This window comes from Protopterus annectens, chromosome 3.part0 (genome assembly GCF_019279795.1).
Source record: "Protopterus annectens isolate FY-2018-M chromosome 3.part0, PAN1.0, whole genome shotgun sequence".
In the NCBI taxonomy this organism is placed as follows: Eukaryota; Metazoa; Chordata; order Ceratodontiformes; family Protopteridae; genus Protopterus; species Protopterus annectens.
Window position 1 is genome coordinate 792857500 of NC_056731.1, and position 24267 is coordinate 792881766.

General features: G+C 42.2%; 1 protein-coding gene across 1 annotated transcript in view; it reads left to right on the plus strand.

Moving 5' to 3' along the window:
* The window catches only part of LPCAT1 (lysophosphatidylcholine acyltransferase 1), an 850717-nt gene that overhangs the window by 685612 nt on the left and 140838 nt on the right, over positions 1-24267 (plus strand). The window lies entirely within an intron of this gene.

The following is a 24267-nucleotide window of genomic DNA, read 5'->3' on the forward strand; positions in this document are numbered from 1 at the left end:
GCTCTTTCTGCTCCACACCAAGTGACTCCTGAAAGATAAGTACCCCATTGGGGATTTTTTCTTTTTTCTTAGCTTTGGTTGTTGCTTTGTTCTTTCCTTAGCTGATTTCCACCCATGTCATCTAGGAAGGAAAAATGTAAGTGCGGACATAATCCCGCACAAAGACAGCCACTACTTCTGCCTATTTTGCTTAGGGCCTTCCCACGACTATAAAGCGTGCTCCATTTGCCAGTCGTTTGTTCCTGAAACACTGCACAGTCATCTCTCAGCCCTGAAATTATTTGTTAAAAACCAATACGTTAAATCTCTTGCCTTGGGTATGGAAGTGATGCTGGCCATCTCGGCCGAACCACCGAGAAAGAAGGCTAAAGCAACTGCACCTCTGGGTACAGACATCCCACCAGCTGCCAAGTTAAGGGCTGAGGTTCATCTGATGGTTTTGGTGACTTTGGTGGGTATCACTTCTGATGCCACCCTAGTTTCTCCAGCCTACACGTCTGCAGAGGTACCAGTGACGTCGGCTTCTGATGTTTGGGGGGGGGCAGGTTCACCTGAATGGCTAGCGTTAGCTTCCATTCCTGAGGAAAGCACTACAAGCCCTTTGCTGATCAATGATCCTACGCCTTCTCCTACTTAACCTGGAACTAAGACTACTTCCCTGAAAAAGAAGCAGAAGTCTAAATATCTGTCTGCTCCATCAGGTGGTTTACCTGACTGGCAGGCATTCTCACAATCTCTCTTTCAGGCCTTTATTGCCCTTAGGCCTACTTCCTCACAGACTCCTGCTGCTCTTCCAACCTTGAGTCCTAGGCCTGCTTCTTTAGGCATTTTCTATATCTAGAGACTGCAGAAAAAAGATTCCTCCTCTTCTTCAGATGAGTCCCTCTCATATGCCTCACAGCTGGCTTCTTCCTTGGGATACTGTTCTCCAGGAAAGGACTCTTTAGAAGGCGATTCCCCACTTGAAGACATCACCTTTGGGGAAACTGTTTCAAAAATGAGGGAATACTTCAAATGGGATTCCACACAAATGACAGAGGTACAAAAGGGGTATTATAAGCTTCTGCAGATGGAATCCCCCTCCACCTCAGCCATTCCTCCAGTGATCCCAGCCTATCTGGATGCCTTTGCCTCAGCTTCCAAAGCACCAGAATCTCAGCCGCCAGCCCTAAAAAGACCGTTCAGGTTCTATAAAGTTCCTGATTACTTCAAATTTCTTATCAAGCCTGTTATGTCAGACCCTGCTGTTATTGCTGTCTCGGTGGACAAATAATCCAGACAACTCCCCTCTTCCTCCTTACTACCATCAGATAAAGATAGTAAAATGATGGACAGATTAGGAAAGAAAATGTACAGTTCTTCAACCCTAGCCTTTAGAGCCATCAATTACCAAACGCATATGGTTAAATATGCTTTGGACCTAGTCTCTCAGGCCATGAATCAACTGTCCTCCATTCCAGATTCACCCACTAAGGCAGAAGTTGCCTCTACCCTTTCTTTAGCTGCACAAGTCAGTAGACACACTATTAAATGCAGCTATGATGCTGCAGAAGCATCATCTAGATCAGCTGCATCAGCATCAGTCCTCCGTAGGCACTCCTGGCTCAGTCTACAGCAATTGCCAGATGACATCAAAAGTAAGATTATGGATGGTCCTCTTGACAATACTTTTCTCTTTGGGAAACAGTCAGCAGAATTATTTAAAAATCTGCAGGAAAAGAGCAAGGAGCTGCAGGACCTTGAGCACCTTTTTGTCTCACCAGTGCCTGCGTTTCACAGAAACTACCCTTCCAAACCAAGATTTGTCACGAAGGCTTCCTCACCACCTACTCCCAAACCCAGAAAAGGTGCAAGAAAACCTTCCTCAGCCAGACCTAGCTCTTCTCAAACCAGTCAAAGACAGCACTTTCCTGACAATCCTAAGACTGTGTGACTGTCAGAACCTTCCATATCATCGCTGTCTTCTCCTGTAGCAACAAATCACTTCAGACAACTGGGTCTTATCAATTTTGGAAAAAGGATACTTCATGACCTGGCGTGGAAAACCTCTCCCAAAAGGTATCGCTCAAGTACCAAAGAGCCAAACTCATTTCATCCCACAAGTCATTCAAGATCTTGTTCACCAGGGCACAATACAAAGGGTTTCTCCGGGACAGGAAGGTCAAGGCTTGTATTCCAGACTCTTCCTAGTCCTAAGAAAGGATGGCCCATGGGAGACCCATCCTGGACCTGTCCCTTCTAAAACATTTTCTGCATGGACCAACCTTCCACATGCTGTCCCTTCAAACACTTCTTCCATGCCACTTTAGACCTGTAGGATGCATGTCTTCACATTCCTTTCCAGCCATCTTTTTTGGAATTTCCTGCAGTTTACTGTCTTGCCCTTTGGCTTGTCCACAACATCAAGGGTATTTACAAAATGTCTAGCCCCTGTAAAGGGCTTTTGCAGGACCAGAGGCGTTCAAATTTTCCCTTATTTAGATGACCTCCTCATCAAGGCAGATCATCCAAATACCCTGCAAAAACACTTGCAGTTCACCATTTCTGTCCTCAAAGGGCTGTGGTTCACAATCAACCAACTCAAATCCTCCCTTAATCTTTCCAGGACCAGGTTTTCTTGGGATGCAGAATAAGAACAGATTTGATAAATGCTTTTCTTCCACCAGAAAAGGTCACATCATTAACCACTTTCTTCCAAGAACTAATCCTAGCCAGCTGCATTTCAGCTAGGGAGTTCCTTCGCCTCCTGGGTGTCATGGCATCCACGCTTCCCATGCTGCGTCTAGCCAGGTTACACATGAGAAAATTTCAGTGGTACCTGAAGAATGTCTGGTCCCAACACGCTCATCCACTAGTGTTTGAAATGCCATTCCTTCCCTGTCTCAAAAAAGTAATCATATGGCGGATCCAGCAAATTCGTCTGAATCCAGGACTACCATTACAGCCTCTCCCTGCAGTTCAACAGATGTATACAGATGCATCAGATCTGGGGTGGAGGCAACTATGAATGAATGTTCAGGACCAATGGGACCCCTACCTTTGGAAGAAACACATCAATATCAGGGAGATGACTGCCCTTCTCCTAGCCCTGAAAACATTCCTCCCCATTGTACAGCCAGATCCTCTCAAAATGTTTACAGACAACACTACAGTCCTGTGGTACATCAACAAGCAAGGGGGAACAAAAACCTACTGACTCTGCAGGTTGGCCATCCAAGCTTGGGAAATGGCTACCCTCCAGTGTGATACTGCAGGCGGTTTACATCCCATCACAAAACAACATTCAGGCAGATGCTGTCAACAGGTCATTATCACAGAATCACGAATGAATGTTACACAGATGTTTTCGTGGACATAGTCCATCAGTGGGGTACACCACAGATAGATCTGTTTGCCTCCACTCAGAACAGACAACTAAAGTGGTCCTGCACAAGAACCCCGTCCCCACAAGCCAGGAGGGTGCCCACAATCTCCTGAAAGGGGATGTTTCTGTATGCACCCCCCTTCCCTCTAATACAGAAGGTCCTACTGAAGATTTAACAGGACAAACCAAAAATCTTATTGGTGACTCTCCTTTTGACCAAGGTAGCACTGGATGTTCATCGTGCATACAGCTGCAGTCATAACAGATGGGGTTTTCCTGCCGTCAGGCCGGTCCTCGGTCGGCCGAATTCCAAAGTCTAGGTCCGGCATCGAATGTCGTCACCTCTTCCCTGACGTCAGTGCGACAGGGGTATAAAAGAACCAGCCGACGCCATTTTCTTCAGTCTTTCTTGCTGCGCGGTGCCCGAAGCAGAAGCAGTTCGCAAGTGCCGGTTGGCCAGCTCCTGAGATTACGAATATTTTTCAACTGAAGTCTTCTTGAAAGCTAAGTACCCCGTTGGGGAAACTTTTCTTGCCTCAGACCAATGTCAGACAAAGTTAATAATTGCATTTCATGTGGGAAGCAAATACCGCATAAGGATTTTCATTCCCTTTGCATTCCTTGCTTAGGCCCAGACCACGACGTCTCAGCCTGTCGTTTTTGTGCTACATTCAACAGACGCACTATTAAGCGTCGGGCGGAGTTCGCCCAACACTATTTTGGCAAAAAGTTCAATTACATTATGTCGTCGGATACTCAGACTCCAGTTTTGAGTAAAAGACGCAAAGATAAGGACCGACATACGAGGTCCGTGACTTCTACCGACACCACGCCAAAGCCGACTACTGGTGGTCCGGTTCTCAGCGAGACGCCTACGCAACCCCTGACTACCGATGACACTTCATTGGCGGTGTCTTCTGTGCCCGAGGTCGCAGGCTCTTCAGCCCACACCCCGACTACAGATACCGAAGCCACTCTTGGCGGTGAAACTCAGAGTATAGACAGGCCTGCCACCTCTCAAGGTGTCTTCAGGCCTTCCTCTTCTTTTTCCATCAAGGCTTTCACTAAGTCTAAAGCAGCCATGCATACTAAAAGACAAGCTCCACAGGGCCCCTCTCAAGGCCCCATGCCTAAAAAGCAGATGCTCAAAATGGCTGAGGATTTGATTACTCTTATCAGGGGTTCTCAACCCCGGACAAAGGCCCAGAGTGGAGGAAGAATCCCCTTCCTCGGACCAGGCCTCCATTATTTCAGAACATTCTGAAGACCAGGAACATTCATACTCCCCTTTTAAAGATTCTGATGCAGAGGAGTCCATTCCCTCTGTCTCCCCCCCCTGAGGATTACTCTTTTGGGGAAACCTTACATACCTTGAGGGAACACTTCCACTGGGAAGGCCAAGAGTACTCAGACTCCAAGAAGAGGCTTAGGGATTTCCTCTTGCTCCCTCAGCACAGGCCTCTGGCTATACCTCCTGTCTTAGACATACTAGATGATGTGTATTTGGAGGCCTGCTTTAACCCAGATTCTTTACTTCCAGCTCCAGTCAAGCCTGACAGGTATTACCGGGTTCATGATTCACACCAATTCCTATACAAAAGCCATGCGGCTGACCCAGAAACTATTTCACAGGGTCCCAAGGGAATTAACGCCTCCACTGCTAAAAATCCATTACCTTCAGTGAGAGATTCCAGAGCTTTAGAAAGGTGGGGGAAAAAGGTATACACCTCGGCCACCTTAACCATGAGGGCATTAAACTGTCAGTTCCATATGTTAAAGTACCAACAGTTTCTGTTATCACAGTTGAAAAGCAAAATGTCACAACCTGAACAACCAGACTTGAAGGAGTTGCAGGATTTGTTATATAGTGCAGAACAAGTGGGTAAACATACCTTGCAATGTGGTTTTGATGCTTTAGAGGCCTCATGTAGAGCTGCTGTTACAGGATCAGTCATACGTAGACATGCTTGGCTCAAAGAACAAACCTTACCAAATCATGTCAAAGCTAAATTACTAGATGCCCCTCTGCAAAAAGATGTATTGTTTGGTGTTAAAGCTGAGGAGGTATTAAAGAAAATGGAGGAAAAGGCAAAATCAAGGCAAACAGTGAAAGATTTCCTACAGGTACAACCTCCACGTTTCAGCAGAAATTGGCCTTCAAAAAATTGGTCCTTTCCAGCCACGGACAGACCCCAAAGAGGTAGATACAGGCGCCCGAGGGGTAGAGGGCAATCTCAAGGATCTTTTAGAGGCAGACAATGGCAAGCACCTACTCAAAGAGGTGGTGAGGATAGTTCACAGCCATTCAGAAAGCAGAACCAATTACTTTCCCCTTTGCATGCCAAGCAAGGCTCAAATGGCAGCACCTTTAGGCGGAAAACTGGCACTATTTTCGAAAAATTGGCATATCGTCACAAAAGACAAATGGATCCTGGACATTATAGACAGAGGCTACAGGTTCCACTTTCACACCCTTCCAAAAATGAGAGGCATGCCAAACCTGCCACACAATCAAAGGGCAGAGGCACAAAAACAAATTTCAGATCTCATGGACATGAAAGCTATTCAAGAGGTACCTGCACAAGAACAGGGTCAAGGTTTTTATTCCAGACTATTCCTGGTACCAAGGAAGGGCAAAGATTGGAGACCTATTTTGGACCTATCCATCCTAAACACATTTTTACTCGTGCCAAAATTCAAGATGCTCACATTACAGCAGCTTCTTCCCATGCTGGGCAAGGAGTCTTGGCTGGTAACATTGGACCTCAAGAAGGCATACTTGCATGTCACAATCAGACAAGATTGCAGAAGATACCTCAGATTTCTTGCAGGTTCAACACATTATCAATTCTCTGCATTGCCCTTTGGCTTATCTACTGTGCCCAGAGTGTTCACAAAATGCCTGGCATCAGTAATTGCCTACTGCAGACTTCAAGGGATACAAATATACCCATATTTGGACGACTGCCTGATCCAAGCGGACAGCAAGCACATACTTCTGAAACATCTGGCGTTTGTAATAATGTTGTTGAATTCTCTGGGATACACAGTCAACAAAAAGAAATCAAGGCTAATACCCTCTCAAACAATAATTTCCTGGGTGCCAGCTTGGATACCAACACCCAGATGGCCTACCTCACGCCAGAGAAACAAGGGCAACTAACTCAATACTTCAGAAAACTGGCAACTTTCACCAGGCTGACTGCAAGGAAAACCCTGCAGGCTCTGGGATTCAATGCATCTTGCATCCTACTAATCCCATGTGCAAAGCTGCATATGAGGAAACTTCAATGGTACCTAAAAAACCTATGGTCTCAACACAGCCACAGTTTGGAAACAATAATACCACTGATTCCATGTCTTCAAAAGGAATTTCTGTGGTGGGCTCAGGCGTGCCAGAGAAACACAGGTCTCCCATTCTGCAAGCCTCAAGCAAATCAGGTCATCACAACAGATGCCACGGACTACACCTGGGGGGTGCACATGACAGATCAGTGCATTCAGGGCAAATGGTCCCAAAAAGAAAAGCACCTACACATCAATCAAAAGGAAATGCTAGCAGTAATAAATGCTATTATAGTTTTCAAAGGCCTACTGCATCCTGGCCAGCTATTGATAAGGACAGAAAACACCACAGTAATGTGGTACATAAACAAACTGGGAGGAACCCATTCATACCCCCTATGCAGGCTAGCCATGTCTCTTTGGAACATGGCTCTGGAATTACAAATCGATCTTCAAGCACAGTACCTGCCAGACAAGGAAAACACACTGGCAGACAACCTAAGCAGAAATATGACAGATCCACACGAATGGAAGTTGCATCCTCAAGTTTTTACAAAGATAATTCAAGCATGGGGAAGGCCAGACATAGATCTCTTTGCCACCCACAGAAATCACCAATTGACAAAATTCTGCTCAAGGACCTTTCATCCACAGGCTTGGAAAGTGGACGCACTCTCTTTCAGTTGGACAACAATGACAGTTTATGCCTTTCCACCTCTTCCTCTGCTGCCCAAAGTTCTATTAAAAACCAGAGCAGACAGACCCAAAGATGATTCTCATTGCTCCAGACTGGCCAAGACAACACTGGTACCCACTCCTGAAGAGCCTGACACATTCCCCACCATGGATCCTGCCTCTAATGCCTCTTCTACTGACTCAGCACAACTTCAAAACTCTTCAGTCAGCTGAAAACACTCAATCTAGCCACATGGAAGATTCCTTAAAATCACAACAGACCCTACTCTCCAAGGAGGTGCAGGATGTCATTTTGTAGGCCAGAAGACCTTCTACTAGAAAAACCTACTCCGCAAAATGGAAATGGTTTTGTGCCTGGAATGAGAAAAAGGGCCAGAATCCTGGAATACTGAATTTACCTCAAATATTACAGTACCTAGCTGAGATGCTAAGCAGTGGACTTTCATTCTCCTCCATCAAAATCCATGCCTCAGCCATTTCTGCAGAATACAACACTGATCCTCCTTTATTCTCTCACCCCCTCTTAAGGGGCTAAGAATATAAAACCCCCAAGGAAACAACCAGTACCTGCTTGGGACCTCAATTTCATTCTAGAAAAACTGACCTTGCCTCCTTTTGAACCAGCTGCTTCAACAGAACTGCAATATTTGTCCTGGAAAACAGCCTTCCTAATGGCTATCACCTCAGCTCGCAGGGTTTCGGAACTACAAGCCCTCATGGCTGTGCAGCCTTTCATCATTTTCCATCAGGACAGAGTTTCCTTATGAACCAATCCTTCTTTATGCCAAAGGTAGTATCCAGGGTAGCCTTGAATCAGGCTATCCACTTTACCTACCTTTTACCCTAATCCTCAAAACAAAGGGGCGAGACTACTACATTCCTTGGACATTCACAGACAGCTACGTTATTACTTGGACAGAACAAAGCCTTTCAGAAAATCAGAGCAACTTTTTGTGTCCTATGCTACAGGAGTTCAAGGGAAGCCTATTTACAAACAGACTATTTCAAAATGGATAGCCCACTGCATACACTTTTGTTACTCTTTTCATGGTAAGGCTGTACCTGCAGGCATCAGATCTCACTCCACAAGAGCCAAAGCTACCTCTGCAGCTTTCCTCAGGGGGGTTCCTACCAAAGATATTTTGGAAGCTGCCACTTGGAGTTCTGTACATACTTTCTCCAAGCACTATCACCTACCATTATACTCCAGATCTAGAGCAGGCTTTGCCACTGCAGTCTTGCAGGGCATCCTGGCTCATCCTAGTTCCACCTAGTGCCTACCACCCCTTTTTAGCTTTGGGATTCTACCCATCTGTTATGACTGCAGCTGTATGCACGATGAACATAGTACGGTTTTGTACCTACCATAAATGTAGATGTTTGAGCACTAATACAGCTGCAGTCCAGGTTTCCCTCCCTCCTTCCCCTCTTGGGACAGGCCTAATGGCTAACACCTCCTCATACAACCTGATTGGGGTATTTTTTATGGTGTATTTGCTTGCAACTACTGTTTTTTGATTATATTGCATTGCATTATTACATAAATTTATGTATTGCCTTCCTTCTGGGGGCACCTGACATCTGGGGCAAGAAAAACTGAAGAAAATGGCGTTGGCTGGTTCTTTTATACCCCTGTCGCACTGACGTCAGGGAAGAGACGACGACATCCGACGCCAGACCTAGACTTTGGAATTCGGCCGACCGAGGACCCGCCTGATGGCAGGAAAACCCCATCTGTTATGACTGCAGCTGTATTAACACTCGAACATCTACATTTATGGTAGGTACAAAACTGTACTTTCCTCCTACTCCTTTCACTAGCCAAGGGCAATCACCACAAGTTAACTAACAAGGTGGACCTCATCGCACAACAGAAGGGATCTCTCATCCACCCACAACTACAAACTCTCAGACTAACCCTGTGGGTGATCAACTTTTGATCCCCTTTAGACACCTTTATTCAGAGGACATGCTATTTGTCCTGCAGGAGGCCCGGAAACCCACTACCAGGAGATCCTACTTGTCCAAGTAGAAAAGGTTCTCCAGTTGGTGTCTTCACAGACAACTATATCCCTTTCATGTGAATGTTCCTCTAGTTTTGTCATATTTGTGTGAACTCTTTAAGTCTGAACTTTCGTATTCCACATTGAAAGTCCATTTATGAACTATCTCTTCTTGTTTACCTCTCAATCCACCATTATTATCCAGATTAGAGGTGAAGCTTTTTTAAGGGGTCCTTCACATCAGGCCACCAAGGAAACCCATCTCTCCTCCTTCAGATTTGAATTTTATTCTAGAAAAACTCACTACTGCTTCCGATGAACCAGCAGTATCAGCGACATTAAAGATGTGCACTTGGAAAAGAGTGCTTCTTGTAGCGCTAACTTCAGCCAGGAGGGTCTCAGAGTTACAAGCACTCATGGCTAACCCACCTTACCTAATTTTTCATAAGGATAGGGTCTCTCTTCGTACAAAACCCTTCTTCATGCCTAAAGTGGTCAATGAACTATCCCTTAAGCAGTCAATCCACTTAAACCACTTTCTTTCCTTCCCATCAAAGTGACAGTGAGCGAGTGCTCCATTCCCTTGATGTTCACAGACAACTTAGGTTTTATCTAGACAAGACTAAAAGCATCAGAAAGTCTAACCAGTTGTTTGTATCCATTCACCCCAGGGCTCTGGGGAAAGCTGTATCCAAGCAAACAATCTCCTCTTGCATTTCCAACACGGTGTCATTCTGCTAATCCTGTCATGCCAAACAGTTACCTTACACTGTGAGGGCCCACTCCAGCAGGGCTGAGGCCCCTCAGGGGCATTCTTTAAAGGGCTGAATACAGTCACCATTTTACAGGCAGCCACATGGACTTCAGTCCACACTTTCATTAAACATTATAAACTGGACGACATCTCTAGGGCTAGGGCAGGTTTTGCTAAAACCATCCTGCATGGATTCATAGAGAATTCCTCTTCTTCCACCTCCCATAACAAATGTTGACCTTTGGTATTCTCCCACGTGTTAGAATACTGTAACTTGAGAATAGGACAGAATAGTTGTGTAAAATCTTACCATAACCATAGATGTCCTTCTCTTCCATGTTGCAGTATTCCTATCCCTCCCTCCTACCCCCACTTAGGACCTCTGCTTTTCTTCTTGTTCCTCCTCTTTTTTCCCTTTCTGTATGGTGTCCTTATCAGCTACCCTGAGACTGTTGTCATCTGGGACATTCAGTTCTGAGCTCTGTGAGTGCAGATGTCACATTTACGGCCCATGGATTATGGTTCCAACGTGTGATATTCCACGCACTATGCAGCAGCCAGGTTAAGCTTTTGTATATGGGCCGGACGTTTGAGTTACCTTGGGCAGAGGATCCCACATGTTACAATACTGCATCATGGAAGAGTAGGACATCTATGTTTATGGTAAGATTTTACACAACTATTCCTTTTGAGGTAATTAAGACAGAACTAAAAAAAAAGCAATCTCAGTTCTTGCAAATTGTGTATGCACTTCCATTTATAGTTGATGACTGACTAGCCATTGCAGTTTTCATGTTTAGCAACTTTAAAGGAGGCCTGTGTAGTAGTTCTTGAATTTTAATGTTTTCTTTTTTTAATTCAGCTGCATTTTTCATACAGTTGAATAATCTGGTAAAGGATTAAGCATTGTATTTTTGTATGCCAATAATTTTAACATATTTCATTGTCACTATGCACATCATCAGAATGACATTGAGTGCAAATCCATTTTAATGCGTTGCTTTGAACAGGTTCAGAATAAAATGGTACATACACACACACGTGTGTGTGTGTGTGTGTATATATATATATATATATGTATATATATATGTATATGTATATATATATATATATATATATATATATATATATATATATATATATATATATATATATATAGATATGGGTCTACTTTTTCTCATCGAAAGCTCATGCTTTCGAAAAGAAAAAGTACAACCCCATTTCTGAGAAAGTGCAGTTAAATGAAAGTGCATTTTCGCGATTACTGGTTCACCAAACCCCCTGCACCCCCCCCTCCTCCAGGTCTGCTGCTCATCTAAGTCTTCCATCTAGGTTAAGTAGCCTTTAACAAATCTAAGTTGGTAAGACCCAAGGGTTTCAAAGCCACCTATGTCATTGGTTAATTAGCTCAGCAGTAATATGTTTCATAGCTGTACAGCCAATGTTAATAAGACTAATAGGTGTATAGTTATTTGCTGTTACTTTGTTGCTTGCATTCTGTAATTCATCATTCAGCACCCAGTTTGCAATGACATTGTCTTTAACCAGTGCCGGTTCCGTAGCAGTTTGTTGCTGTTTGCATTGATAATGCTGGAAGATGTGGAAGATGCTTTTTGGTGTTTGAAGTTTAGGAAAAGGGAAAATTATTAGTCTTTTTCCAGATTTTTTTTTTTTGGCGGGGGGAGGGGGATGATAATGGCTGTATCATTGCAACTAGGTTTGCCGGTTTAGTGGATTATTTTCCAAAGCTGAATGGAGAACTGTTCTTGCTTTTTCTGAGCACATATTTTTGTCAGAGAGAGAGAGAGAGAATTGATTGATGAACCTCCAAGGTGGATTGTGAGTTGGGGGATTTTTTGAAATGCTGGATTTGGTTTGACATTGTGAATCATACAAACTTCAATTGGTTTTGGGTGGTACCTTTATTGCCAGCTATGTTGCAGCACTCTTACATCTTTATGCAGCTATTCAGAGACCTTGTTAAACCCTATTGTGGCTTATTTATAATTTATTACAAGCTTGCTGAACTGTTTGTGTGAATTTTGGTATTTGGCTTTGGACTTTATTTGCAGTATTTTATTCATGGTTTAGTTTATCATTTTAATAAGTTTTTATCTCAAACTACTTGTAAAGCTGAACAGTTTTGCACATTTCCCATAAGTATTATTTATTTTGTCTTTGTTGTCTGTATGTTTTCCCTCAGTCTTTTATAAAGAGTTTATGGTATATAAGGTCTATAATAAAAGTGAAGGGTCAATCATAGGGCCACCATTGAGGGCAGATAAATTGTAATTTCTCCAAACATCAGGTATATCCCTGTGGAGAGGCTAAGGTTGAAGGGATTGGAAAGGATGGGACTATATGGGGCCTGATACTTGCAAGCAGACATCCTGTCTGTGAAGCTAGTGTTCTTAGTTTTGTAGAATACTGATGTGGCTTTAGATATAGGGTGATTACATGTTGTCAAAGGAAAAAACTTCAAAGACCAATTCACGTAAGGTTCAAGCAAGGCTCCCTTTATTAACTTGCAGCAAGGAGACAAAGCATGCTGGCAGAATGGTTTGTCTGAAATTAATAATTAGTATGGTATTTTTATACAGTTCTTTCCATGTCACACAGAAATGTTTCTATTGCTGACGTAGTTAGACACAACTTTCTGTATTGTTCTACAGAAAATGTTACTAGACTAATTGCTGACTAGTTGAGAATAACTTCTGATTTACAAAACATTTGAGAAAAACAACCTGGCCTTATCTTAGCCCACCACAAACTTTCAATTCTTCAATTGTGCAGTTCTAATATATGTGTTACATTTTGCCTATATTCAAGGTACATTTCTAGCTTAGGTACAAGTAATGCTGACTACGGTTTATACTTTCAAGCATCCATTGTGTTCCTTATCAATACTTTCTCATGGCATAAGCAGAAAATCAATAGCTCTTTGCTAACTCTCATGACACTAGTAGAAATGAAACACTTCTTGTTATTTGCTGACATTAGCAGAAAATAGAATGCTTCTTGTTAACTTTGTAATAGCTGTGCAGGTTCATGCAGTGTGAACAGAATAAATGTATTAAACCTTTTAAACCTCAAATGCTTCATTAAGCATGCATATTACTAATACATATTTTTCTAACATTTCCCACCTTTTAATACTTTTATTCTACTTTCAAAATAAGCATAAACAGTTTTTTTTTTCTTCCCTTAACCTCTTCCTACTCAGGATTTGCAGTTAAGAGAGTCATTCAGTTTAAACTTATGAAAGCATTTTCAGTTTTTTAGCAATTCTTCAAGTTCAGCACCTTGGTATAAGGTTTCTGAAACTGACATGTCTATAAAGTCTTTAATCAGTCTTTTCATGCAGGAGATGCAGCAGCACACACATACCACCAGCAGGATCATTCCTACACAAGTGGCAATCAGGATGTTCAATAGGATACTGCCCCACCCCCCAAAACAATCTCTGGAAAAAGTCTGTCAATGGATTTGGTCCTGGCTAGGTCATAGCCGACTCCTGCTGAATTACCTCAAGGTGTGATTGTCTATCTCGTGTTTGTGGTCAGGAATATATGAATAGCACTCCTCCTGGATTAAAGCACAAGTACCTCCTCTCGCTGCTAGGGTGAAGTCGAGCCATGCGGTTTTGAAGCACTACAGTTCTCATGGCAGTCAGTTTATCAGTCACCAATTCTAGGGCAGAAAAGGTTGCATTGCTCATTATTTCGAGAAGTTTAGACAGTTTTCTCAGTTCCCAGATCGATTTCGTTGCTCCATATGCTGGCAGTACACCTGCCCACGAGATGATGGTATCACCCAAGTCCATATGTGACTGTCCTTTTTTCCCTAAACTCACAGCATGATGGTTTTTCCAGCCCGCATTGATTTGCCCCACTGGGTTGACAGGCTTCTTGATTTCTCGTCGAACATTCCGAATTTTCCCCTGAGGTAAAACTGCTGTGTGTCGTATGGCTGGAACCAGGTACCCCAAATAACAACTGCCGGACCAATTCTCAGGTAACCACTTATATGCTTTCCTACCACATACAAAGTAGCAATCTTCTACTTTTGTAGTAACTTTACTATGTCTTGGCTCTGGATGAAACATTTTTTTGTCAACTATAATCAGTTGCTTATAGAGCATTATGTTTTACTTTATCAGTTGTCCTATGCATCAGTTCAAAAAATGAATCCTAGCTTGTGTTGCAATAGGAACCTGTGTTGTTAGTTTTATTGTAGCATCTATAAGGAACAGTCACATTGCGATTGCTCCAACCCACCTGAACTGTATCATTTTTGTAAAAACACACAGTCCCCTTCTGTCGAACAGACAAGTGCAATGCTACTTTATCTTGTGATGTAACATCTGATGTATCATAGACTAAGTTTTCCCAGGTCTTGTTGGCTCCTAGGGGGACTGAAGTTAACAATAACTTCCCTGTATGCTGTTGGCAAAGCTGTGCAAATCCAGCAATTTGAAACATTGAAGGTCTCAGCATACACATATTTGATTGCCTGGTAAGTGTTGAGGTTTGGGTGCCACTCTACGTGTAATTCTCCACGCTTATTCAGTTCAGTTTGTGTGGCTGGGAAAAGGAATGGCCACAACAAAAAGATTATTGTCACTAGTACAGTCAACAGGATGATTATGCAATACTTCAGAGGAAACGGTTGTTCTGCATTCCTGTTTTCTCTGACGCTTCCAAGTAGGTACATCTGGATCTTACTGGATCCTGTCATCTTTATTTCAGACATGTGTTCTTACTCTCTGCCCTAATAGGACCTTCAGCACCGATGGTTTCTTCACTGGGGTTGAGACGGATCAGTCCTATTGATCTGACCCCCCCTTTGTAGCCAGACTTTGTGCTGAGGGCCCCGATGGAGAGGTAAGATTTTTGTCCAGTTCAAAGTTTTTAACTAGTTTGCAGTGTGTCAGGTGGATCCACGAAGCTCGCTCTGCTATCTTGACTGCAGTGGATGTCGAAAGAAGCACCTGATATGGACCTTCCCACCTTGGTGACGACCAATTCTTCTTCTTTATGGCTTTTATCCACACCCAGTCCCCGGGTGTCACTGCCACCTCTGATGTCTTGGTTTGTTTTCTATCTGAAACAGAATTTGACTGCAACAGATGTTTAGAATTCATGACTTTCTTCATATATTCAGCTAGTGTAAAATCAGCTTTCTGGTCTGAGGACATGAGAAGTTTCCACTGGGGTGTATAATAAGCCCTTCCAAATAGTTTTTCAAAAGGAGTCAATCCTTTTGCAGTCAGAACAGTTCTCATGCTCAACAGTGCCAGGGGCAAACAATACAACCAATTCTTCCCTGTCTCAGGTATTAACATTTTTAATTTGTTTTTTAATATACCATTATGCCTTTCAACTAGCCCTGCAGATTGCAGATAGTATGCACAAGGATTTTTTAAAGAAATACCAAAATGTTTACTTAACTGCTGTATGGTTTGGTTTACAAAGTGTGTACCATTGTCACTGTAGATCCTTTCCGGAATGCCAAATCTAGGGATGATTTCTTTGACAAGTACTTTTGCCACAGTGGCTGCATCTGGATTTTTGGTTGGAAAGGCTCCCACCCATCTGGAAAACATATCTACAATGACAAGACAATACTTCTTATTTTCACATTTGTTCAATTCTACAAAATCCATACAGATAGTGTGAAAAGGATATGGTGGTGTAGGGAAATTTCCTTTCTTGGGCTTTAACACCACTTGTGCATGATGTTTGTTGCAAATTTGAAACGTCAAAGTTTTTTAGAGTAGTTTGTAAATCCGTACGTTGTGAACACCTGGTTCACCAGCTGTACCATCCCCCCTGTTGAGACATGGCACTGCCCATGGCTCAACAAAGCTGCATATCTAAACAAATTAGATGGTAGTATCAGTTTCCCTTTTTTAGAGATGTGCAGCCCCTTTTTGAGAATTGCTCCTCGTTTTACCCATCATTGTTTTTCAGCTTGCGTAGTGAGTGTCTGCATTGTTTTTAACTTTTCTACGTCTAAAATCTCAGAGGGTTGTAATTCCTCATTTAAAAGAAATACTTCTGTGGCTGCTTGTTTTGCAGCTGTATCAGCTCTCGCATTACCTTTTGAAATCCTATCTTGTTGCTTGGTGTGAGCTGTGCATTTACAAATGGTTACTTTCTGAGTTAATTGAATAGATTCTAAAAGATTTAAACTGTGCTTGATTTATAGGTTTGCCAGTAGATGTTATCATTTCTTGGTTTTTCCACTGTTGCGCAAAAACATGTACAGTAGAAAAAGCGTACTGGCTGTCAGTAAAAATGTTTACACATTTACCCTTTGCTAAGATACATGCCCGTGTCAAGGCAATCAATTCTGCTGCCTGTGCAGATAAGTTGTGTGGTAAAGGTTTTGCTTCTATAATCTGAGTGTCAGAAACTACTGCATATCCTGCTAGGTTCTGTCCTGCAGGACCCCTTTTGCACGAACCATCCACGTAGCATGTCACCTCAGCATTATCCAAGGGGACATCCGTGAGGTCTTTTTTTGGTAGTGTCTTTTGCTCAATTACCTGCAGGCAGCAGTGCAGTATGCCATCTGCAGGAGTCGGGAGCAGAGTAGAAAGGTTTAAAGTCGTGCATCGCTCAATTGTCATGTGAGGTTGGCTCAATAATATAGTCATACAGGAAAGATGCCTAGCAGGGGAAAGATATGCCACCCTTTCTTGTAGTAAAATAATCGCGACTGCATGAAGCACTCTCAAAGTGAGAGGGTGGTATAAGACTACTGAGGCCGAAGCTTGTACTGCCATTGCAGCTGCAACTACTGCTTGTACACAGTGGGGTAAGGACCGTGCCACTGGGTCTAGTTGTGATGAATAGTAAGCAATGGGGCGTTGCTTATCCCCATGCTGTTGTGTTAACACTGATGTCATATAACCTTGCTTACAATCTACAGTTTGGAAAAAACTTTTATGGTAGTTTGGTAATCCTAGAACTAATGAGGATGCTATTAACTGCTTCAGTTTGCAGAAAGAAGATTCTGCTTCTGGTGTTCATTGTAATAAATCCTGCGCTGCCATAGGCTTCTTATATATAAGGTCAGATAGCGGTGCAGATTCCAAAGCATAGTTTGGAATCCAGCTCCAGCAAAAATTAGTTGTACCCAGGAAGGACATCATTTCCTTCTTGGTAGTGGGTTTTGGTGCTTGCAAAATTGCTACTTTTCTGTCCTCATCTAATGTTCTACCTTCCTTGGATATTACATATCCCAGGTATTTGACTTATTTTTTCCAAAGCTGCAGTTTACTTTTATTTACCTTATGTCCTTCAGTGGCTAAAATCGTAATAGCGCTGTTGTGTCTTTTCTACAATCCTGCTGGGTGGGGGCTGCCAGCAAGATGTCATCAACATAAAGTAAAATCTGACTGCCTCGGTGGGGTGAATCCTGCCAAGTTGCTTGCCGTTTCTTGTGAGAATATTGTTGGACTTTCACAATATCCCTGTGGTAGTCGCATATATGTATACCTTTTTCCCTGAAATGTGAATGCAAACCAATACTGGCCGTCAGGGTGTGTCTGTATCGAAAAGAACACATTGCTGATGTCTACCACAGAAAAATACTTCTGTTGAGGTTTTAAATCATTTAACAGGTTGTGTGGGTCTGGCACCGTAGGTGCCCTTGGTATTACTGCATCATTTACAGCTTGTAAATCTTGGACCATATGCCATTTTCCATTTGCTTTTTTAACTGGAAATAAGGGTGTGTTGCATGGTGAATCGGGAGATTCTACTAGTATCCCTCCTTTAAGTAAGGCTGCTATAATGGGCTTTATCCCTGCCTCTGCATCTTTTCTTAAGGGATACTGTCTTTTTTGTGGTCTAAATGCTGACTTTGGCATGATAGGTACTGGTCCCGCTGTACAAATAAGTCCTACATCTGACTTTCCTGTTGACCAGAGAGTTCCTGGTATATTCTGTAAGGCATTCTCTTCCTCCTTTAATAGGAGTGCTAATCAGCTGTCCTTGCTAGACTGCAAGTGCACGGCTGGGTGGGTCTGAGTTATCCAATTCAACTTCTGTATTTGTATTTTCTGTTCGGACAGTTCTAATTCTGTCTGTTTTTTTTCATCTAGTGACTTTTTTTCCTAGGTCTGCCCATTCTATGTTTTTGTTCTTTGTCAAACTAACATGTGGTAATCGATTAGATTTATAAAGTGCAAAGAATTCCTGGGGCAATGACCAGCTGGCTACACTGTTCCCTTCTGTGTCCCAGTACAGGTTACACAATATCAATCTGTTTGCATGATTCTTAAACAATTTTTGCTCATATTTCTTGTCAGGTCCTGGTGTGTTACAGTAATACAGGGTACAGTGCAACAGGTGTTGCTTATCAATGTCAATGGAGGGGAACTTGCTGATGGCTGCATTCATTAATTCTTCGGTCACAGTCCCTGGACCAGTCGTAACCAAGTCCTGGCTGTACCAATAAAACATTTCACCCTCCAATTGCACTGCAAAGGTATCAATTTGTCGCTTTGCTTCCATACCCTGCATGGTTGGGACTATTGTTATACCAAATAGTTGCATGAGGTCTCTGCCCAGAGGTTTACTGGGCATTTTGCAGAAACAACAATTTTGCTTTTTTTGTGTCAATCCTGAAACTGGATCAGTTATTGCAATGTTACGGGAGAGGGGCTCCCGATACAGCTGTCCATTAGCTGCTTTTACCAGTATGTAATCAGGTGACTCCATGTTTTCTGGCAGTTTGGAGGGATGTATCAGGGTTCGTGATGCCCCTGAGTCACACAAGAATTTGCCTTCCCTCCCTTCTACCAAGAGTGTAACTTCTGGTTTCATGTCTGCTAAATAGAGCTCCAAGCTCAATAAAGCTAGGTCTAATATTTCATCTTCTTCACTGTCACTAACTTCTTGCACTTCCTCTATCTCTTCTGTCACATTCTCTACTCCCTCTATCACATTCTCATTTGTCCTTTCTTCTCTATCCCCTTCTAGTGATTCCTGCCTACCATATAGTCAGTCCTCACCCTCCTTGTCTTCCGTGGTTGCCTTCTTGTTTTTCCTGCAATCCTTTGCCAAGTGTCCCTTTTTACTGCATTTAAAACATTCACCCCTTTTCTTTCGCCCTTCAAGGTCCTCTGATCGTTGATCAGATTGTTTGTTTCCCTGTGCATTTTTCTTGCCCTTTTTCCCGGACTGTACTACATAAACTTCTGCTCCATCTTCTACAGAAAATACTTGAGCTTTTTTTTTTGCTATTAAAATGCCTTTCGGCATGCCTAGCATATTCAAGTAATGACTGTAACCTGCTTGTACGATGGTCTACCATGTGTTTTGTAATAAAACTGCTTATAGGTGCAATACTGCCCTTTAAAAATTCATTATTTAACTGCTATTTATATGGGGAATCTTGTGTTTGATCTTTAGGAACCTGCATTCCACAGTGGTTATTAAACATTTTAATAGTCTGGCAATAATACCGGTCAATAGTTATACCTTCTTGTTGGATGCATTGATTAATGCAAGTCCAGTCTGCCCTAGGCTTCCATTTTTCAGAGATGCGGTCTGTAAGACCTTTTACTCTGTTGTCTAATTCTGCGCTGCTATGTAGGAGTAGTCTTTGTGCAGCGTCACGGGGATTCCAGTTGCCACTAATCGTGTGCCAATCTGGCCCCACAATTTGTCTAACTACTTTTTTTTTACCTCTTCTCTGTTTAGGTTATAACTCAGCCTCATTCCTTGTATACCTTCTGAGAATTTTCTAAAATTAACTTTTGGATGGGGAATTCCCTCAGTGGCTTTCCGGATATCCTCCTGAGTCCAAGGTCTATACACTAAAATAGTTGGGCCCTGATTGTCTTGACCTGCCTGAGGGTTGGGTACTTCTATTAGTGGGTATATTTCTTCTTCACTCATAGATCATGAATTCTTAACCATTTGATATAACTCAATGCCTTCATTTGAATTACCTGCCCTTGTTCAAGACCTGGTCCCAATGGGAACTCTAATATATGGATTTATTTTTATAATGCCTCTTTCTTTAACCTGTTCACTTGCTTCATATTCTGGTAAGGGAGGCGGAGGGGCTGATGCTATTACTAAGTTATTGTCCTCCTTGTCTAAAAACATTGCTTTTGAATTTTTGTTCTTTTGTTCCCTGTGGTTTACTTCCTCAATCCACCTGTGTGCCTGAGGAATTCCTAATTTACGTTGCTTTTTTACCCGACCTTTGGAATCGGTTTTGAGCTGTTTGACAAGTTTGATAAGCGAGGATTTTTCTAATTTTTCTGTCGAATTCATATTTATTAACCCATTTTGAATAATATTTAATATTGTTGGCGCGGTGCAACTGCATGTATTTTGTGTCTTCTGTTAACGGCGGATTTTGGGGTCTTTTTGTGCAATTATTACCCATTTTGTTCTACCCTTTTGATCGTTACGTAACTTCTCTTATTTTTAACGTGGTACCACGGATTTTGTTATAGTCTCTTCAGAATGACTGCCTACTTATTCTGTTTCTCCTGATCTGTGACAAGACAGTAATCTTTTCTGTCTCTGACTTGTAAGCAAAAATACAGTCCTGACAAAAACAATACAAATCTGGTCCCCTGATCTAAAACAGAAAACAGGAAAAAGTAGATTCACCTTACCTGAGCCTGCGCGATTGATCACCTGATTTGCGGAGACCCATCCTTCAGTCGCAGATCAGAAAGTGGCTGGCCTCTCTTGAACGACAATTCAGTCGGAGGTCTTTTCAAATAAGAAGAACCAATTTGGTTTCTTCCCCATACGGTTTCAACCACCTGGCCCATCTGATCCGAGGTGAAGAGAGGGTTCCGGTCTGAAGGACCAATCTGTCAGAGGAAAAAACTTCAAAGACCAATTCACGTAAGGTTCAAGCAAGGCTCCCTTTATTAACTTGCAGCAAGGAGACAAAGCATGCTGGCAGAATGGTTTGTCTGAACATTAATAATTAGTATGGTATTTTTATACAGTTCTTTCCATGTCACACAGAAATGTTACTTCTATTGCTGACGTAGTTAGACACAGCTTTCTGTATTGTTCTACAGAAAATGTTACTAGACTAATTGCTGACTAGTTAAGAATAACTTCTGATTTACAAAACATTTGAGAAGAACAACCTGGCCTTGGGGCTTATTTTAGCCCACCACAAACGTTCAATTCTTCAGTTGTGCAGTTCTAATATATGTGCTACATTTTGCCTATATTCAAGGTACATTTCTAGCTTAGATACAAGTAATGCTGACTATGGTTTATACTTTCAAGCATCCATTGTGTTCCTTATCAAAGCTTCTAACAGCTGTGTACTTTCTCATGGCATAAGCAGAAAATCAATAGCTCTTTGTTAAGTGTCATGACACTAGTAGAAATGAAACACTTCTTGTTATTTGCTAATATTAGCAGAAAATAGAATGCTTCTTGTTAAGTTTCTTTTTTTTTATTTTTTTTAATTCTTGTTAAGTTTCTGATAGCTGTGCAGATTCATGCAGTGTGAACAGAATAAATGTATTAACCCTTTTAAAACCCCAAATGCTTCATTAAGCATGCATATTACTAATACATATTTTTCTAACACGTGGGAAAACGAAGGGAGAAGTTGGAGAGAATGACTGTGATGTTTGAGGTTGGAGCTAATGGTTTTCAGGTCAGAGTGGGACATGGGGTTGGGGATGAGTTTGGATATTACTGCTGAATTTCCTAATGTCACTAAAGGAGGGCTTATGGTTGTCACTGGAATTGCTGGGTACCCTAAGTTCATAATTGGATTTGCAGTCTGTGATGAAATTTGTAAGGGTCTTCTTGTGTAATGCTTTTAGGAGACTTCTTTGGTGAGGAAGAGGGGATTTTTATTTGTTTATGTTTACAAAGAGCTATGTTGAGTTTTTTCCTTTTTTTCTTTAGATTTGACTTGTATGGAAGCTCCACAGTGAGGGTTTACTTTTAAGTTGTTCACAATTCTTGTGGTAGATAGGAACAACTTGTTATATATATTTATTAATGAAGAAGTAAAGTATTAATCATCTGTTTTCATAAGATATAAATACAGTGCGAAAGTGAGGATGGCATTATGACTTTTATTTTTTTTTTGGAATGTCTTTGTTGTGCATCTCCAGGATAAAAAATTATTAGGAATAGCTTGGCTTTAGAACAATCCTGAAATGTATTGTCTTGAATGAGTAGAGAGGCTTGAATGTATGGGTGAAAGTTACAGCTAGGTAATCTGATTTTACCAGGGAGGTGGTGATATTTGGGGTTGCACAGGAGAGGGGAGACATGATAACACTTGAAGAGGTATATACACTGGTCAGGTGGAGGCAATTACACTAGTATATATAGAATTCAGGAAACTTTAGGTGTACTTATTGGTAGTTGTATCAGCTAGGTAATTGAGGGTTAAGTAAAGTCACTCATAGTAAGGGTATTTGACTTAATTAGTAGCTTTTCAGGTTGATTTAGATACTCAATATGTCCTGAACGAAATCTCTCTGCATTCTACATTGGAATTGTGCAAAACGTGATACAGAACAATAGGGCACCAGATAAGTAATGGATGTACCCCTGCAGTTCAGTGGTTCTGACTGCATGGTAGAAGCTGTACCTTGGCAAGGAGAGCATACCGTTATTGTTCTGAAATCAGGTCTCTCACCACAAATACGGATCTATTCAAAGAAAGATTAGGTAGATCTGAAGTGCGGACATTTTGTTGTTTAAGCTCCTGCCGCTCAGGAGAGCAACATTCTCTGATTGCTCAAATTGAAATTTGCTAAAAGATGTCGGCAGTCATACTTTCAAGTGCTTTTGCTTAGGGTAAGGACAGGAACTTGCACTGATTTTCAGCATTGGGTTGTGTGAGTGCAGAGTGCAAGCCCACCAAGATGTGCACGTGCACTCTTCATGGATATCACTGATGTGAGGAATCATGCACTTGCACGGGATGCTGCAAAGGAGGCATTTCACTATGTTTTGCAACCAAAAGGAGGACAGTCTTCTGTCCCCCACTGAATGAAGGAGCTGGTAGGAGATAGGATCTTGATGGTCATGTTAAGTGTGGGTAGACAAGGGCCAAGAAGAATAAAATATTTTGCCTAGGTAGTGAGAAAATCATCCTTTAAGTTTGTGGTGTATATTTTCTTCATCATACTTGTTATTCCAATATTAGTTGAAGTAACTCGCTTGTTGCAGAAGCTGATGGCTGCACATCATTGCTGAGAACCTGTGTGATGTTCTTCGTGTTTCACTGTTGCAGTCATCACAATTGGATTATCTGCTTGCAGTAGCAGTCAGTCAGCCTGATTATCAAAGTCTTGGGTCCTGCATCAGTTGCTGTCCCTCCTTCCATGACTTCAGGTCATCAGGGGTGTAAAGCATGCAGCTGGCGCCATTACATCAGTCTTTCTTACCGCACGGTGCCAGAAGCAGTTCACAAGTGCCAGTCGGCTGACTCCTGAAATTTTCGTTTTTGAGTTTCATAACCAAAGTCTTCAACTAAAGCTGAGTACCCCATTGGGGAAACTTTTTCTTGCTCTCTACCGATGTCAATAAAAGTTAATAATTGCATTTTTTGTGGAAAGCAAATACCTCATAAAGATTTTAATTCATACTGTATTCCTTGCCTAGGCTCTGACCACGACGTACCTCGCTGTCGGTTTTGTGCCTTATTTAAGCAACGAACTATCCGTCATTGGTATATTTATGCTTCTAAATATTTTGGTTCTTGGTTCAATTATCCTGATATGTCGTCAGTAAGCCATCAGACTACCGGCATTCTGAAAAAACACAAAGATAAAGACAGAGACAGGCTGCCTAGGTCCAAAGCTGCCGACGAAGCTTCTCCTAACCCAGTCACCAGTTTGCCGGTACTCAGTGAGGCGCTTTCGCAGCCCCTGATACCCGCTACTTCTGATTTGTAGGCCTCTAATGAGACCCATTCGGAGTCTGGTATGCCGCGAGATACTTCAACTGTGGAACCTGCGGATGTCTCTACCTTGGATGGGTCCGGAGCCGCTGTGCAGGCACAGGCTTCTGAGGGTGTATTAAAGCCTATGGATTTGCATATTAAACCGATGCCACCTTCTTCTTTAAGGCCTAAAGCTTGAACCTTGCCTAGAAAACTGACGCACAGGCTGCATACTCAGGCCTCTATGC